Source organism: Sapajus apella, unplaced genomic scaffold (assembly GCF_009761245.1).
Source record: "Sapajus apella isolate SASKATOON/1434 unplaced genomic scaffold, GSC_monkey_1.0 scaffold39, whole genome shotgun sequence".
NCBI classification, from domain to species: domain Eukaryota; kingdom Metazoa; phylum Chordata; class Mammalia; order Primates; family Cebidae; genus Sapajus; species Sapajus apella.
The window spans coordinates 18,591,772-18,610,988 of record NW_022436979.1 but is presented as its reverse complement, the minus strand read 5'-3'; the positions used below and the strand labels follow the sequence as shown (position 1 = coordinate 18,610,988).

The 19,217-nt window shown below is 43.4% G+C and overlaps 1 protein-coding gene and 1 pseudogene across 4 annotated transcripts in view; one reads left to right on the top strand and one right to left on the bottom strand.

The window, feature by feature from the left end:
- The window catches only part of SNX25 (sorting nexin 25), a 144,585-nt gene that overhangs the window by 122,207 nt on the left and 3,161 nt on the right, over positions 1-19,217 (bottom strand). The window lies entirely within an intron of this gene.
- On the top strand, positions 11,386-11,481 carry LOC116565322 (annotated as a pseudogene).

The window sequence follows — 19,217 nt, the reverse complement described above, 5'->3', positions numbered from 1 at the left end:
GGATGGTCTCGATCTCTTGACCTCGTGATCCACCCGCCTCGGCCTGAGTGCAATGGCGCCATCTCGGCTCACCGCAACCTCCACCTCCTGGGTTCAGGCAATTCTCCTGCCTCAGCCTCCTGAGTAGCTGGGATTACAGGCACGCACCACCATGCCCAGCTAATTTTTTGTATTTTTAGTAGAGACGGGGTTTCACCATGTTGACCAGGATGGTCTCGATCTCTTGACCTCGTGATCCACCTGCCTCGGCCTCCCAAAGTGCTGGGATTACAGGCTTGAGCCACCGTGCCCGGCCTTTTTTTTCAATTTTAAATGAAAAATGTTGCCACTGCTGTGCTACTGGTACCACCAAAAATGTTCTAAAACATACTAAAAGCATCTATAAAATATATAGTTGGATTTGGACTCTGACTTCATTCAAAAGATTAAATGCCTCAAGAATTTTCTTTTCCTTCATAGGGGAGTCTTTTTTTTTTCTTCTAGTCAGGGTTTCACTCTGTTGCCCAGGCTGGATGGAGGGCAGTGGCACAACCACAGCTCACTGCAGCTTTGAACTCCTCAACCTCCCAAAACAGCTATAACTACAGGCATGCGCATCAATCCCAGCTAATTTTTCCTTTTTTTTTTTTTAGACACAGGGGTCTCACTATGTTGCCCAGACTCATTTTGAACTCAAGCAATTCGCCCACCTTCTTGGCTTCACAAAATGTTAGGATTATAGTTGTAAGCCACTGCAACTGGCCCCAAGGGGAGTCTTCTATCAGCTGAGAAGAAACTGAAGAAACAAAGGAGAGAATGGGGTGGAGGGTGGGGGAGGAGATGAGGTACTCTGAGCTTTTCTAGCCTTGAAGCACAAATTATGCATAGGTGAACTGGAAAAATCCCTTTCAGCCTCTTTGGCCAACCCTAAACCACATCCCTTGAAATCCCAGGTCCTCTGAGCAGGGCACCTCCAGAAGGAGATGAGTAGCAGATACAAGAGGCAGTGTGAAGGCACAGGTCAGGGTCTTCTATTCCCCAGGGGTACTCAGTAAGACAAAAGCAGCTTCCAAAAGCCTCCATCTGTATCATGATTTTACCTTACATGAACACGGAGAAAGATGAATGGCAGATTAGATCAGAAGCTTCTGTAGCTTATTATACCATCTATTCAAGTATGTTTTGTGTCCAGGTCAAAGGCCAACCATGCCTACATGCATCAAATGTATGAATCAGGTTCTGTTTATGCTTCCATAATGAAAGACAAACATCTGTTAAGACAAGTACAGAGGGCTGGGTACGGTGGCTCATGCCTGTAATCCCAGCACTTCGGGAGGCCGAAGCGAGCAGGATCACCTGAGGTCAGGAGTTTGAGACCAACCTGGCCAACATGGTGAAACGCTGTCTCTACTAAAAATGCAAAAATTAGCCAGGCGTAGTGGCGGGCGCCTGTAATCCCAGCTGCTTGGGAGTCTGAGACAGAAGAATTGCTTGAACCCAGGAGGCAGAGGTTGCAATGAGCTAAGATCGCGCCACTGCACCGCAGCCTGAGCAACAAACCGCGAAATTCCATCTCAAAAAAAAAGAAAAAAAATAGACTACATCCTATGAAGAGATATAAAGCCATTAGACCTTTTCACTGAACATATACAAAATTAAAATGTGCTTCATGCTGGGGCACAATTCCCTTATTGTTACCATGACAAAAGCATATGACAGTGGCAAAACACTGTCACCTTATAGTGGCAGTGTTATTGCCATTATAGTGGCAGTATCACACTACAGTGGCAAAAGCACTCAGTTAAAACCCGGAATAAATAAGGCTGCAGTTGATTCTTTCCCTTTAACTTGCTGGGCTATAGTAAACATGTCTATCTCTCCGAGAGTCATGTCAATGTAAAATAATAATGTCTGCACTATTTAAATTAATGAGTTATTAGGCATTTGAAGAAGGATATGTATGTAAAAGTGCTTTAACAATTATAAAGTAGTTCACAGATACAGGTTGCTATTATGGTTCCAAAAGTCATAGTCTAAACTTTTTAACAATGTCAATTTCCTTTCCAAAAAATGATATTACATGGAATTGATGTTACGACTTCTCATGCTGTCATATTTTACTTTCACAGCAGATTCCTTTAGTAATATTTCCTGGTGATTAACCCACTTTCTAAAAGAAAAATAAATATTAACACAAAGGCAAAATCTTTATTAAATGATCAATAGAAGCAGATTTTGAGGTCGGTTAATAATACTTAGGTTGCTTTTCCATTCAACCAAAAGAATTAGACTCATGGGGAGAAAAATGTGTTTTATCTGTAGTTTCCAAGATTCAAATCTGAAGATCCTTACCAAACACATTCCATTTGATTACGAGAGAAATTTAAACATATTTCAAATCAGACAAACACTTGAAAATTGAAATCAGAACATGTGCTTGAAAATACACAGGCAGACAGCAGTTTGCCTAAACTGGCAAGTAGAGAACAAACGGGCTAGAAAAAAAGAATGAAAAACAAACTGGCTTAGAAAAAGGTAACTGAAAACCTGACAGTAATTTTTGCGTTCCTAAAAAGGTTTGTATGATAAAAAAGAATGCTATAACTATTTTATCACTGGCTTCTACTGCAATTTTGAGTTCATAAAGGAAATCATAGGTTCTATGATATGAATCATGTTTTCATCAATTCATTCAATCATCTAACATTTACTGAGGACTCACTCTGCATGCCTGGCACTTAGCTGGGTACTGGATAGGGACCAGTAAATAAATTAGCTTCATTTATTCTTTTTGTTTTTTCAAGACAGAGTCTCACTTTGTCGCCCAGGCTGGAGTGCAGTGGTGCCAGCTTGGCTCACTGCAACTTCCACCTCCAGGTTCAAGTGATTCTCCTGCCTCAGCCTCCTGAGTAGCTGGGACTACAGGCATGCACCACCATGCCTGGTTAATTTTTGTATTTTTAGTAGAGATGGGGTTTCACCATGTTGGCTTGAAAGGTCTCGAACTCCTGACCTCAGGTGATCCACCCACTTCAGCCTCCCAAAGTGCTGGCATTACAGGCGTGAAGCACCATGACCAGCCCTGGCTTCATTTATTCTTGATGGAAGCTCATAATTGGGTAACTAATGAGCCATACCACCTTGGAAGGCTAGGCTTAGGAATTCTAATATTCTTCCTATTCTGGAATGCTCTCTACATTTCACGCTCTAGCACGGGTCACAAAATTCTCAATATGAGAATTTTGAAGTTTACATATTGAAGTATATTGTAAAATAATTCCCACGTCATAATAGTTCCCTCTGATACCACTTAACATAAATATGAAGGAACCGGAATAGTTGCCCCTGCTTTAAAGCTGTCCTGTAACTCAGCAACTGGATGAGTCACATAGAATTGCTTTTCTCACAGAGACCTTTAGTCATGAAACCAATCACTGTTTTGTACTCCATTACTGTCCTGGAATATCACAATTCCATTATCTTAGTTAATTTGTTAACTGTGAGAAAACATTTTAAATGGTCCATTTTCAAGGCACAATAAATCTAAGTACTGGCAACCAGCCTGCAGACTTGACAATTGCGGTTCATGCACCTAGAAAGTCAAGATAAGCAAACAGGATGTAGGGGAAGGGTCAGCCCATAAAAGGGAAGAAAGTTTCCTAATTGGAAAATTGAAACTTAAGCAGGGAGGGGGACGGGGTATAACCTTATAAAGGGGATAATGAAACTTGGGTGAATCCAGGAAGATTGTAATCCCACAGTTGTCAACCCACGAGGAACTGGGGGAGGGACCTGAGTGCCAGGAGTAAATTATCTGCTGTAACTGCCCCAGGTGTGCCTGCCTACCAGACATCCAATCTTGCAAGACTTCCATTAACAGTCTCTCTTCTGCTGTTCTTCGTGTCTCTGAGTCCATTCCTTGGGTTTAGACAGGTGAGTTTTTCACATTAACTAGCTTTTAAATAAAAACTGGTGATAAAATACTTAGAAAACTATTACATTGGTAATTTGATTCCCTGGGACCTCAACTTCCATAGTTCCTTTGAACTGAAAAGGTGGGCCCTACACCCAGCAGCCCAGATAGCACAAATGTATCATACTGAGACATGTGTAATGAATTACTGCTAAAAAAGACTAGCTGCATAAAGTCAAAAACACAATGTAATTGAATCTACTCAAAGAAGCAGATTTTACATCCCTTTTAATTGATGAGTAAAAGTTGTTATTATTATTATTATTTTTTTTGAGACGGAGTCCCGCTCTGTCACCCAGGCTGGAGTACAGTGGGGAGATCTCAGCTTACTGCAATCTCCACCTCCCAGGCTCAAGTGATTCTCCTGCCTCAGCCTCGAAGTAGCTGGAATTACAGATGCCTGCCATCACTCCAGGCTAATTTTTGTATTTTTAGCAGAGATGGGGTTTTGCAATGTTGGCCAAGCTAATCTTGAACTCCTGACCTCAAGTGATCCGCCTGCCTCGGCCTCCCAAAGTACTGGGATTACAGGCAAGAGCCACCGTACTCGGCCAATCCTGCTCTTAAAAGAAACATGTTATTAAGACAGGCCTTTGTACAACAGCCATTGCACTAAGTAGAGAGGACGGAGCAAGGCAGCCTTATGCATGTGGGTACATAATCACGTTAATATTCGACGTGACTTAGTTACCTTGGGCTTTGTTGATATCAGGAAGCTGCTATGCATAACTTGAAAACACTCTACCTCGGTTTTCTTCGAGAATCACTTGGGGAATTTGTTCAAATGCAGATTTTTAGACACTGTTCCCTTATATTCTTAATTCACAAAGTTTAGGATATGTCTTTGGAGTAAGTATAGTATTTTTAACAGCATTTCCTAAATTATTTCTATGACCCTGAGAACATACTTTAGGAAACACTGCTAACTGGTCCTGATGATAAAAATTATGATCCCTGAAAAAAACAGAAGTGTTTTATTATTAGGAAAATCAGAAAGGCTTGTTTTAATGTGGAGTCATTCATAACTTGGACTTTAGGTTAACTGAAACAATATTTCATTTGTATGTTCATAAAGGAAAGAGGCAGTATGAACTCTTTCTCTACAGAATTTTATTCCACAACGATATCAACAAACCATTAATCACTTTAAAAGGCAAAGGAAATTAGTTAAACGTATGAGCTGTAGTTTTAAACACAGTGCTTAGGCCAGGCACAGTGGCTCACACCCGTAATCCCAGCACTTTGGGAGGCCATGGCAGGCCCATGACTTGAGCCCAGGAGTTCAAAGCCCAGCCTGGGCAACATGGGGAAACCTCATCTCTACTAAAAATTTTAAAAATTGGCCAGGCAGGCCGGGCGCGGTGGCTCAAGCCTGTAATCCCAGCACTTTGGGAGGCCGAGGCGGGTGGATCACGAGGTCAAGAGATCGAGACCATCCTGGTCAGCATGGTGAAACCCCGTCTCTACTAAAAATACAAAACATTAGCTGGGCATGGTGGCGCGTGCCTGTAATCCCAGCTACTCAGGAGGCTGAGGCAGAAGAATTGCCTGAACCCAGGAGGTGGAGGTTGCCTTGAGCCGAGATCGCGCCATTGCACTCCAGCCTGGGTAACATGAGTGAAACTCCGTCTCAAAAAAAGAAAAAAAAAAAATTGGCCAGGCATAGTGACAGTTAGCAGGCCTCCCAGGCTTCTGACCCTTTCCTTTTCTCAGCTTCCTCCTGGCCTCAGTTCCTCCCTTGGCTTGATGAGGCCTGGGCAGCTCTCATCAAATATTCTTGTGCCCCGGCCCTCTGTCACCCCAATCGTACAGACATCTTCACTACTTCACTCTGGGAGTTTGTTACAAGTGTCCCATCTACAAAAACTTGACAACCGCGCGGTGGGCGTCGCCAGACCTTCATGGCCTCCAACTTCACATCTTGGGCCTTAACTTCTCAGGACTCAGCCACATACCTTTGTGATGCTGCTTCTCCCTATGAGACAGCAGAGCACAGAGATCAAGAGGGCTGGCTCTCCTGTCAAGGAAAGCCTGACACCATCCTTTGGGTAGTCACCTGATCCCTCTACACCTGTTTCCTGATCCATACAATGAGGATGACAGTGACTTTCTCATAGGATAACTGTGAGGGTTCAATGGGAAAGTAAAGTACCTAGTGAAATGCTTGGTACACAATAAGGGCTCAATAAATGCTTCTGCTGTTATTCTCTCCAATGATTATTTTTTCCAAACTTTTTGCTACCTCTCTTAAAATTACCCTGTATAGGCCCAGCACAGTGGCTCACACCTGTATTCCTGGCACTCTGGTAGCTGAGACGGGGGATTGCTTGAGGCCAAGAGGTGAAGGGTGTGGTGAGCCACAATCCTCTTCTGTACTCTAGCCTGGGCTATAAAGCAAGATGCTGTCTCGAAAAAAAAAAAAAAAAAAAAAAAAGAATTACCCTCTAGACATATCATATCTCTATCCGTAATCTTGTCTCCTACTTATCAAGATATTTGAGACTATCCAGCTTGAAATACCTAAATTCCCTGCCATCCTCCATGAAGTTCTCTCCATGTGCCCCCATTTTTATCTCCTTCTAAAGTTGAATCCCCCAACCTGTGCTCTCATCCTGCCCACCTGGGCATGGCTCCATCAATTGCCATCCATCTCTGAGATGTTCAGGCCCTTCCTCTCTACTTTTCCATCTTTCCCTTAACCTAAAAATGTGTTTAAATATCTCTCCCTGACAACAAAAATCCCATAACACACACTCCACTCTAGGTACCACTTTCTCGTCTGGCCTTCTCAGCCAGGTTTCTACAGAGCAAAGGCCATACACTGGAAACCTCTCCACTCCCACCCCCAAACTACACAGGCACAGATCTTGAAAGGCCTCCCAACTGCCAAGTCCAGAGCACACCCTAGGTCCTCCCTCTGGACGTCTCTGCCCCACGAGACACTGTTGGCTGCCTGCCCCCTGCTGCTCTCTGGGCTTCTCTATCTCAGCCTCCAAATGCTCTTTCTCTCCTAGGTGAGCTGCTCTTCCCTTGCCGGCGCTTGGACTCGCTGCTTCTCAGCCATCCTGCTGCCCTCAGGAATCTCATTCCCCTGTGGTCCTAACTGCCACATGTACACTGACCACCACCAAATCGACCTGCTTCACCCTGATCTCTCCTGCAAACTCCACACCTATAGACCTAACCACCAGCTGGACAGATCCACAGGCATCTTGAAATCTACATGGCCAAAATGTACCACATTCTTAGATCCCACCATCCCAAACCTGCACAAAGGGCACTTTTACCCATTCAGCCCCCAAGCCAGAAGCTGGAATTACCTAGATCTCTCCCCTTCCTCCCCGCAATAAATGCATGCTTACTGAGCACAAATGAAGAGCGTGATGAAGCTGCCTGGAAAGAAGGGCAATTGAGTTGAGCCTTTAACAGCAAGTAGAACTGAATGTACAAAAACGTGGGCAAAGGCCTTCCGGGGTGTATGCACACTCACCCAGTGGTAAACTCAGGAAGAACAAGCAGTCAGCTTGAGGAAGAGGAATACAAGTGAAGGCTAAAAAGGTAGATCGGCCCTGTCATGAAGACCTTGACACAAGGCCAGGTGTTGTGAACCCACAACCTCCATCCTCTTTAAGTGACTGGCCTAGCTGTACACAATGAGGTAAGGGAAACAAAACGAAAAGGATAAATGACTGTCCTAGACCAATCACAGAAATCCTGTTCCCCATGCCAACAACGGGTAAGAAACAGGCACCCGCCCAATCCTAGCCAGTAAGATGTGAGGGAGACACTGCCAGGGGCATTTCTAAGAACATTTTCCTTGTTCCAAAAAGGGACTTTCTTTCTCTGGGCATCACCCTGTGCTGCTGTGGTTTCTAAAACTGATACAGTCACCTGGCCAACAGCCCGTAAGCTCTCCTGACTCATGGGGCTAAGAAACACACAGAGAAACAGTCCTGGAGGCTCAATGGTCTCCACAAGAAGCCTGCCCTAGCCCTGAGCTTGTTCTCTCTCTTATTATTTCTTAAGAGAATACATCTCGTTATTGTTTAAAAATAAAAGGAAGGGGGCCAGGCTCAGTGGCTCACGCCTGTAATCCCAGCACTTTGGGAGGCCAAGGCAGACGGATCACAAGGTCAAGAGATGGAGACCATCGTGGCCAACATGGTGAAACCATCTCTACTAAAATATACAAAAATTAGCCAAGCGTGGTGGTGCACGCCTGTAATCCCAGCTACTTGGGAGACTGGGGCAGGTGAACTGCTTGAACCCGGGAGGTGGAGGTTGCAGTGAGCCAAAATTGCACCACTGCACTCCAGCCTTGCGCCTGGCGACAGAGCGAGAAAGAAAGAAAAGAAAGAAAGAAGAAAGAAAGAAAGGAAGGGAGGGAGGGAGGGAGGAAGGAAGGGAAGAAAAGAAAGAAAAGTAAAGAAAAGAAAAGAAAGAAAAGAAAGAAAAGAAGAAAAAAGAAAAGAAAGGATACAGGGATCAGTCCTGTTTAGAAAACATTGGATAAAAATGCTAAACAGATTTCTTTACACTAGGATTTCTCACAATGTTAATTTAATAACACATATCACAAAGCTTTAGTTTTTCCAAGGCTGGGTGTAGTGGATCATGCCTGTAACCCCAGCACTTTGGGAGGCCAAGGTAGGAGGATCCCTTGAGCCCAGGAGTTGAAGACCAGCCTGGACAACATAGTGAGACCCTCTCTCTACAAAAAAAATTTTAAAAATAGCTGGGCATGGTGGCACATGCGTGTAATCCCACCTTCTTGGGAGGCTTACGTGGGAGAGCCACTTGAGCCCAAGAGGTCAAGTCTACAATGAGCTATAATTGTGCCACTGCACCCCAAACCTGGGCAACACAGGAAGACCCTGTCTCAAACAACAAAAAAAGAATTTAGTTTTTTCAGACATATGTGACTACCAAACTAGCCTCCCGTGCTTCCTCTTCGTTTTTGCAGTGTACCTAAAAGCATCTCTCAGACCTAAGTGTTAATGAATCATAGTTTCAGAAATACTGATTTTTACCAGAAGAGATTTTTAAAGTATTTAACTGGCTGTTTTAATGCAGTGATGACAGAGTAATACGGGCACAGAAAAAGTAGAAGCAGAACTCAAAAGGCACCATTGCCATTCTACTAGATGCTCACTCAAAACGGCTGATGGGTTTCATGCTATATGCCAACTCCGTGAATTTTTAGTGGCTACCTGGAATGCTCTATTGAGAGGGATTCTGCAGTCACATCCAGGTTCAGGAGAGGGGAAAAAATGTCTTACTTGATTATCAGTAAAGATTCTCAGGAGCACAGAGGGAGAGTTGTGACATCATTCAAGTTCATTCTGAGACCTCTGAAGTGACATTAAGTCCTAAGCAAATCCTAGAATCATCCCAAAGCTTCCCAAGTCATTTAGCATCTGAATCAGGCCAAACTAAATTTTAATAATTAAAAGGGTAATAAAGCGGTTAAGTGTGTAGACTCCAGAGTTAGGAGAAGCATGAGTTTAATTCTTAGTTCTTTCACTTGTTATATAGCCTGGGCACATCATTTAGCCTCTCTAGACCTCAGTTTTCCCTTTTGCAAAATGAGAATAACAGTTCCTACCTCATATGATAGAGGCAAGAATTAAACTGGGTAACATAATGCAGTTAATATCCCTGCAAACAGCAAGTGCAATAGATGTTAAGTTTGGCTCTACCAATTTCTAAGGCATTTACGTCACAACATTCACATTACATAACTCCTGTAATACATGTATTTGTCCACTGTATTCACAGCCATAGATTACAGTGAAATAAATCAAACTGGGGCCACAGGAACTATTTTCCTGAACACATTAACAATGCCAACACAGGCTATGCTAAGCAAATGACACAGAGGTTTACAAAGCACTGTTCAAAGTAAGTGTCACTGGCCTTTGACAGAATTCACAAATCTAACTACTAGGTGATTGTTTTCTGCAAAACATGGATCTCATATGCGTTTTTTTCAGATCCCTCCATAGAGGAAGTCAACAAACAATGACTAGTCCAGTAGCAACAAGCCTCCCTGACACTCAAAATGAGTTCTTGAAATGCCATTTCCCACTTTAAAAAAACAAACACGGCTCCTTTTGGAGGTTAATTCCAGGTATAAGCAGAAGACATTCGACATAAGCCTAAAACATTTTGTTACACCACATAGTAAGAAAACACTCAAAGACCACAGGGTTACGTCCAAAGCACTCAAGAGTCAACTAAAAAGGGCTCCCAATGGAGATGGGATAACACAGGCTGCAAAAAGTATAATAGTCACAACTTATTGAAACTCATCAAATATGTTCAAATCCAGGAATTCATAATATATATTTTCTGAGACAGAGTTTTGCTCTTGTTGCCCAGGCTGGACTGCAGTAGCATGATCTCGGCTCTCTGCAACCGTGGCCTTCCGGGTTCAAGCAATTCTCCTGCCTCAGCCTCCCAAGTAGCTGGAATTACAGGCATCCACCACCATGCCTGGCTAATTTTTTTGTATTTTTAGTAGAGATGGGGTTTCACCATGTTGTCCAGGCTGGTCTCAAACTCCTGACCTTATGATCCGCCCACCTGGGCTTCCCAAAGTGCTGGGATTACAGGCATGAGCCACTGCACCCAGCCAATTTCATAACAGTATTTTTTAAAAACACAGTGGGGGAATTGGTCACCTTCAGAGGATGATAAGGAACCAACTCACTGTGGAAACTAGTAAAGTGAAGAACCAAGGTTTCATCCAGCTTTTCTACTGAACTGTTCCTTTGTGTAACCAAAGAATAGATGAGGGACAAGAGACAACACTCTTCTAAAAGTTTTTAACTCAATAATTGAAAAATGACAAATGTCACTCCTAGTAATTTAATGGATCTAAGTATTGAGTGTCAACAGCTACTAACATGACAAAAAGAAAGATATCCAGGTGAACACGCCTTCTGATAAGAGTACACCGCTACCCAAAGTCTTGCTCAAACAGGAGTCTGAGCAGGCCTCTGGACCCACTGTCAATCCACAGGACACCGAGGAACACGCTGAACTGCATCACTGATGCACAATCAGCAAAATCCAGACTACAGAACACTCTACAGGACAAATCCTCTAGGTTCTTCAGCAGATAAAGTGCAAGGAAAAGGATAGAAGGGAAACTTTTAAGAGACAAGACTAAACTATAATGTCCACTGACGTACATTTGAGCAGTAAAATTATAATGAAATGCAAGAAAGTGATTACTATAAAGTCAAGATGAGGTTACTAAGGTGGGAGAGAAGGTGCTGACATTGGGGTGGAGATACAAAGGGGCGAATGGAATTTCTGGAAGTCACAAGGCCATTCTCTCTATAACCATTCATCCACCTATACATTTATGTGGTGGGATTTTCTGAATCTGCATTTTTTTAATTTTATAATAAAAAAGTTTGTAAAATGTGCTCACTTCAGCAGCACATATACGAAAATTGGAATGATACAGAGAAGATTAGCCTGGCCCGTTATTTGAAAATATATTTCAAAAAAAAGTTTGTAAGGCCGGGCGCGGTGGCTCACACCTATAATCCTAGCACTTTGGGAGGCCGAGGCGGGCAGATCACCTGAAGTCAGGAGTTCAAGAGCAGCCTGACCAGCATGGTGAAACCTTGTCTCAAAAAAAAAAAAAAAAAAAAAAAAGTTTGTAAAAAATAAGTGTTAAGGCTACCACTTAGCTTTAACATATCTAAAGCATTATATTCTTTATTTTACAAATGCTATCACGTTGTTCCAAAGAACCTTTGAAAGTATTTACTGTATCCTTTTTTCTGATGAAGAGACCTCTCTCTTAAGCAAGGTGCCCACTGTCACAGTAAGTAGGGGAGAGCCAAGATTCAAATCCAGACCAGTGACTAACTCCAAATCCATTCTCTTCATGCCTATGTTTTACTGATTCCCAGTTATTCATTCATTTAAATGTTTATTACTTACCTACTAAATCATCCAACTAGGCCCTAAAGACACAGAGGGGGCTGGGCTCAGTGGCTCACACCTATAATCCCAGCACTTAGGGAGGCGGAGGCAGGCAGATCACAAAGTCAAAGGTTCGAAACCAGCCTGACCAACATGGTGAAACTCCATCTCTACTAAAAATACAAAAATGAACTGGGTGTGGTGGCACATGCCTGTAAATGCAGCTACTTGGCAGGCTGAGGCAGGAAAATCGCTTGAACCTGGGAGATGGAGGTTGTGGTGAGCTGAAATCGCGCCACTGCACTCCAGCCTGGGCGACAAAGCGCGTCTCCCTCTCAAAAAAAAAAAAAAGACACAGAGGGAAATTTCTGCCTTCATATGGAGTTCCATGACTAATGAAAAGGAAACACCGGGAGCTATCTGAATGATTATAAAATTATAGCTGTGACAACCACAGTGAAGGAGAGGTATGCGGTGCTGTAAGAATATGGAAAGCTGAAAGATAGGAAAAGCTTCTCTGCAAAACAGGTGGCTAAGGTCTAAAGGAAGGGAAGTCCACTAGGTAAAGGGGGCAGTGGAGTGCTCAAGGCAGGGAAAACAATATATAAAGTCCCTACAGACACACAGACCTGGGCACTGTGAGGACTGAGGGAGGAGCATGAGGAGTGAGGATAATTATGACTGGAGATTTAGGCTAGAGAGCTAGGAAGAACAGGAATTTACTGAAACTTTTTAAGCAAACATGTTGCTAAAGAGGAATTTGTTTAGGCTTGCATTTTTAAAACAATGAATGGAAGGGAGAGCCAACATGGAGGCAGAGACCAATGGAAAGGTTGTCACAGTCATCCAGGTGGGACATGATGCTAGTTGAGACCAAGCAGGAAAGTCGGAAAGAAGTGGATGAATGCAAGATACTCAAGAAATAAGGGCAGGCACCTCTGTAATCCCAGGATTCTGGGAGGCCAAGGAGGGAGGATGGCTCGAGTCCAGGAGTTTGAGACCAGTGTGGGCAACAGAGAGAGACACCCCATCTCTACAAACAAAATTTTTTATTTTATTTTATTTATTTATTTATTTTTTTTGAGACGGAGTTTTGCTCTTGTTACCCAGGCTGGAGTGCAATGGCGCGATCTCGGCTCACCGCAATCTCCGCCTCCTGAGTAGCTGGGATTACAGGCACGTGCCACCATGCCCAGCTAATTTTTTTTTGTATTTTTTTAGTAGAGACAGGGTTTCACCATGTTGACCAGGATGGTCTCGATCTCTTGACCTTGTGATCCACCCGCCTCGACCTCCCAAAGTGCTGGGATTACAGGCTTGAGCCACCGCGCCCGGCCAACAAAATTTTTTTTTAATTAGCCAGAGTCAGGCATGGTAGCTCACATCTGTAATCCCAGCACTTTCGGAGGCCTAAGCAGGCTTGGGGGCAACATGGTGAAACCCAGTCTCTACAAAAAATACAAAAATTAGCTGAGTATGATGGCATGCACCCTTACACCCAGCTGCTTGGGAGGCTGAAATGGGAGGATGGCTTGAACCCAGGAGGTGGAGGTGGCAGTGGGCCAAGATCATGCCACTGCACTCCAGCCTGGGCAACAGAACCAGACCCTGTTTCAGGAGAAAAAAAAAAAAAAATTAGCCGGGTGTGGTGGCATCCACCTGCAGTCTCAGCTATTTGTGGGAGTGAGGCAGGAGGATCACTAGAGCCCAGAAGGCTGAGGCTGCAGTGAGCCATGACTGCATCACTGCACTCCAACCTGGGCAGCAGAGTGAGACCCTGTCTCAAAAATAATCTAATGAATAAAAAAATAAAATTAGCAAAAGTAGTAAAAGGACAGGACCTGACGGAGTGCTTATGTGGTATGAGGAGAAGGAGATGTCAAGGACTCAGGCTGAGGGACCTGACTTTCAGAGGTGCTATTCACTGACACAGGAACAAGAGGAACAGAGACAGACACTGATCATAAGATACCATGGACTCAGGCTTCAGGTACCACTGGGACTGCCAAGTGGAAATGTCAAGGTAAGCAGCTGAATAAGTCTGAGGCCCAAAACAAGGTCTGAGCCTCAGGAATAAATCTCTTAAGTCCTCAAAGTAGATACGGATGGTTATTGTAGGAGGCCAAAGTTGAGACTGCCCTAAAGTAAGAGAATAAACAACGAGAACTCAAGAATGACCCAAATGCAGTTCTGGGAAACATCCAACTTTCTGAACTATCTTGGGGTTGCAACTTCAGAAAAACAAAGATTCAGTGAAATGGGAAAAATAAAAATAAATGAGATTAACAACTCTGCTTCAGGAAAAACACAGAAATTTCTGGAACAGTTAAGATGTTAATTTCATGTATAACAAATTGGCAGCCTGCAAGCAGCCCTCAGGTATACGTTTGCATGAGTTGATTTACATAGGAAGAAGAAGCCTTGTGGGAGGTGGCTTATGTGTAGAGGCTCAAGGCTGGGGACTAGAGAAAGCCCTGGCTTGGTCCCAGCAGCCAGTCTGAGCCAGATGGAGAGAAGCCTCAAGAGAAAAGAGGCTGTCTTCACAGAAGATACAAGGAGGGGCATAAGCTCCTTAGCTTCCATAAGAAAAAAACATTAAAAAAAAATGTTTTAAAAACATGCCTGAGTAAGAGAAACAGGGCTAGTCTCCCTGCTTCTATAAAGCATACATGTGGCCTTGGCTTAGAAAAACCCCGAAGGAAGGCCGGGCGAGGTGGCTCAAGCCTGTAATCCCAGCACTTTGGGAGGCTGAGGCGGGTGGATCACGAGGTCAAGAGATCGAGACCATCCTGGTCAACATGGTGAAACCCCGTCTCTACTAAAATACAAAAAATTAGCTGGGCATGGTGGCACGTGCCTGTAATCCCAGCTACTCAGGAGGCTGAGGCAGAAGAATTGCCTGAACCCAGGAGGTGGAGGTTGTGGTGAGCCGAGATTGGGCCATTGCACTCCAGCCTGGGTAACAAGAGCGAAACTCCGTCTCAAAAAAAAAAAAAAACCCCCCGAAGGACAGACCAAGCCCCTCCGGACACACAACTCTGGAGGACTGAGACAGCAGTACCCCAGCAGGGAAAGTCTTTCTCACAGATCAGCAGTGGTGACACAGCACAGAGACTTCTCTCAAGTGCTTTGGAGGAACCAGGAATAGAAGAATGTAAGTGAGATTATCCCCAGATATATGGCACACTGTGTGGGCTCCCAGAAATGCTGATGGGGTGACAGGGCGAGGAAGTAGGAATACTCCAAGAGGATGAGGTTCTGTATGAGATCATAATCTCATTAAAAAAACTTAAGAGGCCGGGCACAGTGCCTCACGCCTGTAATCCCAGCATTCTGGGAGGCCAAGTTGTGCAGATAACGAGGTCAAAAGTTCAAGGCCAGCCTGACCAACATAGTGAAACCCTGTCTCTACAAAAAATACAAAAATTGGCCAGGCATGGTGGCTCACGCCTGTAGTCCCAGCTACTCAGGGGGCTGAGGCAGGAGAATCACTTGAATCCGGGAGGAGGATGTTGTAGTGAGCCAAGATCATGCCACTGCACTCTAGGCCTGGGTGATAAAGCGAGACTCTGTCTCAAAAAAAACAAAACAAAACAAAACAAAAAAAAAACACAACTATAGAAGCACACACTCGGAAACTAAAGCAGGGTGTGACTTAGACCTAACCCCTGGCCCTCGGGGTATCCAGGAGAGCCCTTGCCAAGGGTTGCCTACCTACCTGCCATCCCCATGCAACCAAGCAACCTAGATGGAATAGGTGACCTACAGCAGTAAAGGATAAAAACACAGGTTCCAAGTTTGCAATTTTTTTCTTTCAAAAGTACAGTTGCAATTTTTAAAATGCTGGCAAGGTAGTATGCAATTATTTCAGTACTAACAGCCTTCCACAGACACTGTTCATTTTCTGTGTCATGAACCCTCAGCACTAAACTTGCTGCGTCACCTTTTTTAGCACAACCATAGGCACCATTCTCACTATAAAGAATCCTACATTTGAAGGAATCTAGGGCATTTTCCTACCCCAAAATGATATGGTTGGGAAATGAAGCCTAAGATATTTTTAAGAAGACAACACTCAATCACCAATGTGACATACTGTGCTTCAAAAAACAAAAGCAGCTTAAGATTCAAGGGAGTGTGAAATAAATCCCCCGGGAACGACCAGAATTAAGAAGGCTCCAAGTAGAACATTCAACTTGGGAGGCTTTGCTAGGATACTTCTGCTGCTATATACGGTGGGATCCTCAGGTTTGGGGTTGAATTTATTGCTTAAAAGGAATGTTAGGACTCTCCTGAGAATATTCTTGAACCTATCTGTAATGATAACTAATGAGAATCATATCAAAGAAAAGTCTCACTCACTCTTGAATGTACTGCCCGTTGCCTCCATTCACACAGCTTCATTAACCCTCACTTTTTATCATTGCAGCTACACAGTATTTCTCTCTCTCTCTCTCTCTCAGTCTCACTCTATTACCCAGGCTGGAGTGCAGTAGCACTATCTCAGCTCATTGAGTAGCTGGGATTACAGGCGCGCACCACCACACCTGGGTAATTTTTGTATTTTTAGTAGAGACAGGGTTTCACCATCTTGGTCAGGCTGGTCTTGAACTCCTGACCTCAGATGATCCACCTGCCTTGGCCTCCCAAAATGCTGGGATTACAAGCATTAGCCACTGTGCCCAGCCAGTATTTCTCCTTTTAAGTCCATCCCAATCACATAACCATTCAACGTTTCAAAGCCCAGGTCTGATGCTATCACTCCTGTGCTCAGAAAATGCCAACAGTCACCATGCCTGAAGACTAAAATTCAGTTCTATTCCCCAGCATTTCCACAACCTGGCCAACACTAATCCTAGCTTCCAGAGTCATCTATCTCATATACTCACTGGTAACTCAAATCTCAAATGGTACATGTACTCCAGGCCCATTCTGTTGTTTTTTTTTAATTACAAGAATATATATATATTGCTTCCTTTAGACGATTTTGCTAAATTCAAATACATACTTTTGTCATTTCCTACATACACCTGATTGGCACTGTTTTCTGTTCCAGGTTTAAGCATGTATTGTATCCTCACACTTTGAAGTTATCACTTTTCATATATAATCATCTTATGCTGACTAACTTTAATAGTGCGAACTAACCTTAACAGTTCCATCATGACAGAAGATACATAAAATAATTTTCCTTTATGTATCTTCTTGTTCACATACCAAGATTACATGGATCAAAAACTTATCCTTTCGAATACATATTTGTATGTGCCTACATGTGTGTCAAATGTATCTGAAATAAACAGAAACTATTAATAGTGGCTGCCTAGAGGGAAGATGTTTTTCACTCTGTACCTTTCTGGATGCTTTTTTAATCATATAATTGTGCAACCTATGGAAAAAATTAAGTTTAAAATTATGAATTTAAGTCAGGTGAGGTGGCTCAGATCTGTAATCCCAGCACTTTGGGAGGCCAAGGTGGGTAGATCACTTGAGCTCAGAAGTTCAAGACCAGCCTGGGCAACATAGCAAAACCCCAACTCTACCAAAAATACAAAAACTAGCTGGTAGTACACACTAGTAATTCCGGCTACTAAGAAGGGTGAAGTGGGAGGTGGAAGGATGGCTTGAGCCCGGGAGAAGGAGGTTGCAGTGAGCCAAGATGGTACCACTGCCCTCCAGCCTGGACAAGAGTCGGATCCTGTCTCAAAAAAAAAAAAAAAAAAAAGGATTAAACAATGTTTATACTACAGACAGGTAGGATCTATGATTTAAGGTTTTCAAAAAGCCACCTTCCTCAAAAGTATTTTTCTCAATGGCTACCATGACTTAAATCCCCTAGTTAAAATGCAAAAAAAGAATATTCTGAAGACAGTAAATATATTATATGCCATTGTCCATTACCAAATGACTGAGGATTAGTTTATATTAGTTTATCATATTAGCATAACAAAGGAAAAAGCCACAAAGAGGCTGTGTATAGTCTCCCTAATTCCTGTTTCTTTTCCTTTTCCCCTCGAGTAACAAAATGAGTTTGTTTTACTCAAAGAACGTTTGTGTTAGTAAAAGAACTCATTTAGGAATCCTAGCAGTCTGACCCAAGCCAATTGGAGCAGTAGATTGCTATGTGAATGTGTTTACTGTCTGTCTCTACAAACATCTGCTCTCCCATCCAGTCCTCCCCATGGGTCTAATCTACTGGGCTGGAGAGGGCAGGAAGGGAGCACTCTTGTGCATCTTAGAATCCTCCCTAACACCAAAAACAGTGCCATGTGCTTACAGAAAGCACTATTCCAGTTCCTTTTTTTTTTTGAGAAGGAGTTTCGCTCCTGTTACCCAGGCTTGAGTGCAATGGCACCATCTCAGCTCACCGCAACCTCCGCCTCCCGGGTTCAAGCAATTCTCCTGCCTCAGCCTCCTGAGTAGCTGGGACTACAGGCGTGCACCACCATGCCCAGCTAATTTTTGTATTTTTAGTAGAGACGGGGTTTCACCATGTTGACCAGGATGGTCTCGATCTCTTGACCTCGTGGTCCACCTGCCTCGGCCTCCCAAAGTGCTGGGATTATAGGCTTGAGCCACCGCGCCCGGCCTATTCCAGTTCTTAATGCCACCTACTGCAAAGCTTTGACCCTTCTCTAGGAAACTGTAGTTGAAATTTCAGACCTAAAAATGTCAGCTGGATACTTAAAACTGTTCCTATAAAAATCCATCTACTGAGCACATACTTTGTGCCTGACACTGGCACTCAGCAACTGTCCAGTTAACTGGACAACAAAATTATCTTACAAGGTCAGAATATGAGGTATGTCGCAGACATTCAGTAAATGATTATTAATCCGATTCGATGGTCTTGTTAAACTACTTTCTGGCTAAACTTCGAAGTCTTTCATTAATGCTTTCTTCACATGGCAGTGGCCTTTAGTTTCTTTTATTCTGCTAAGCACCCAACTTTTTATTTTTTTTAAGGTACCAGGTCTCACCTTTTCCCTTTTCAGTGAGACTTCTCTAGTTGCCTATGTTTAACAGTATTTGCACTTTCTTCCTCTTATCAAAAGAAGATAAAATAAGGAAGGATACATAGAAAGACTGATCCCAGTGCCTAACGTGTCTAGCTCACACTAGAAGAACTCAAAATATACAGGAATAAATGAGGATTCTCTTCTTCATGCTGAATCCAAATTTGTATAGTAGTCACTGTTATTCTAAGTAGCTCCATTTGGTTCACTGCTAAACAGCCTCCCCCTCCACATATGTTAGCTGACCTGTGTGGTCCAGCTCCCACATCACTGACTGTAGATATTTTATACTACACCACATGCTT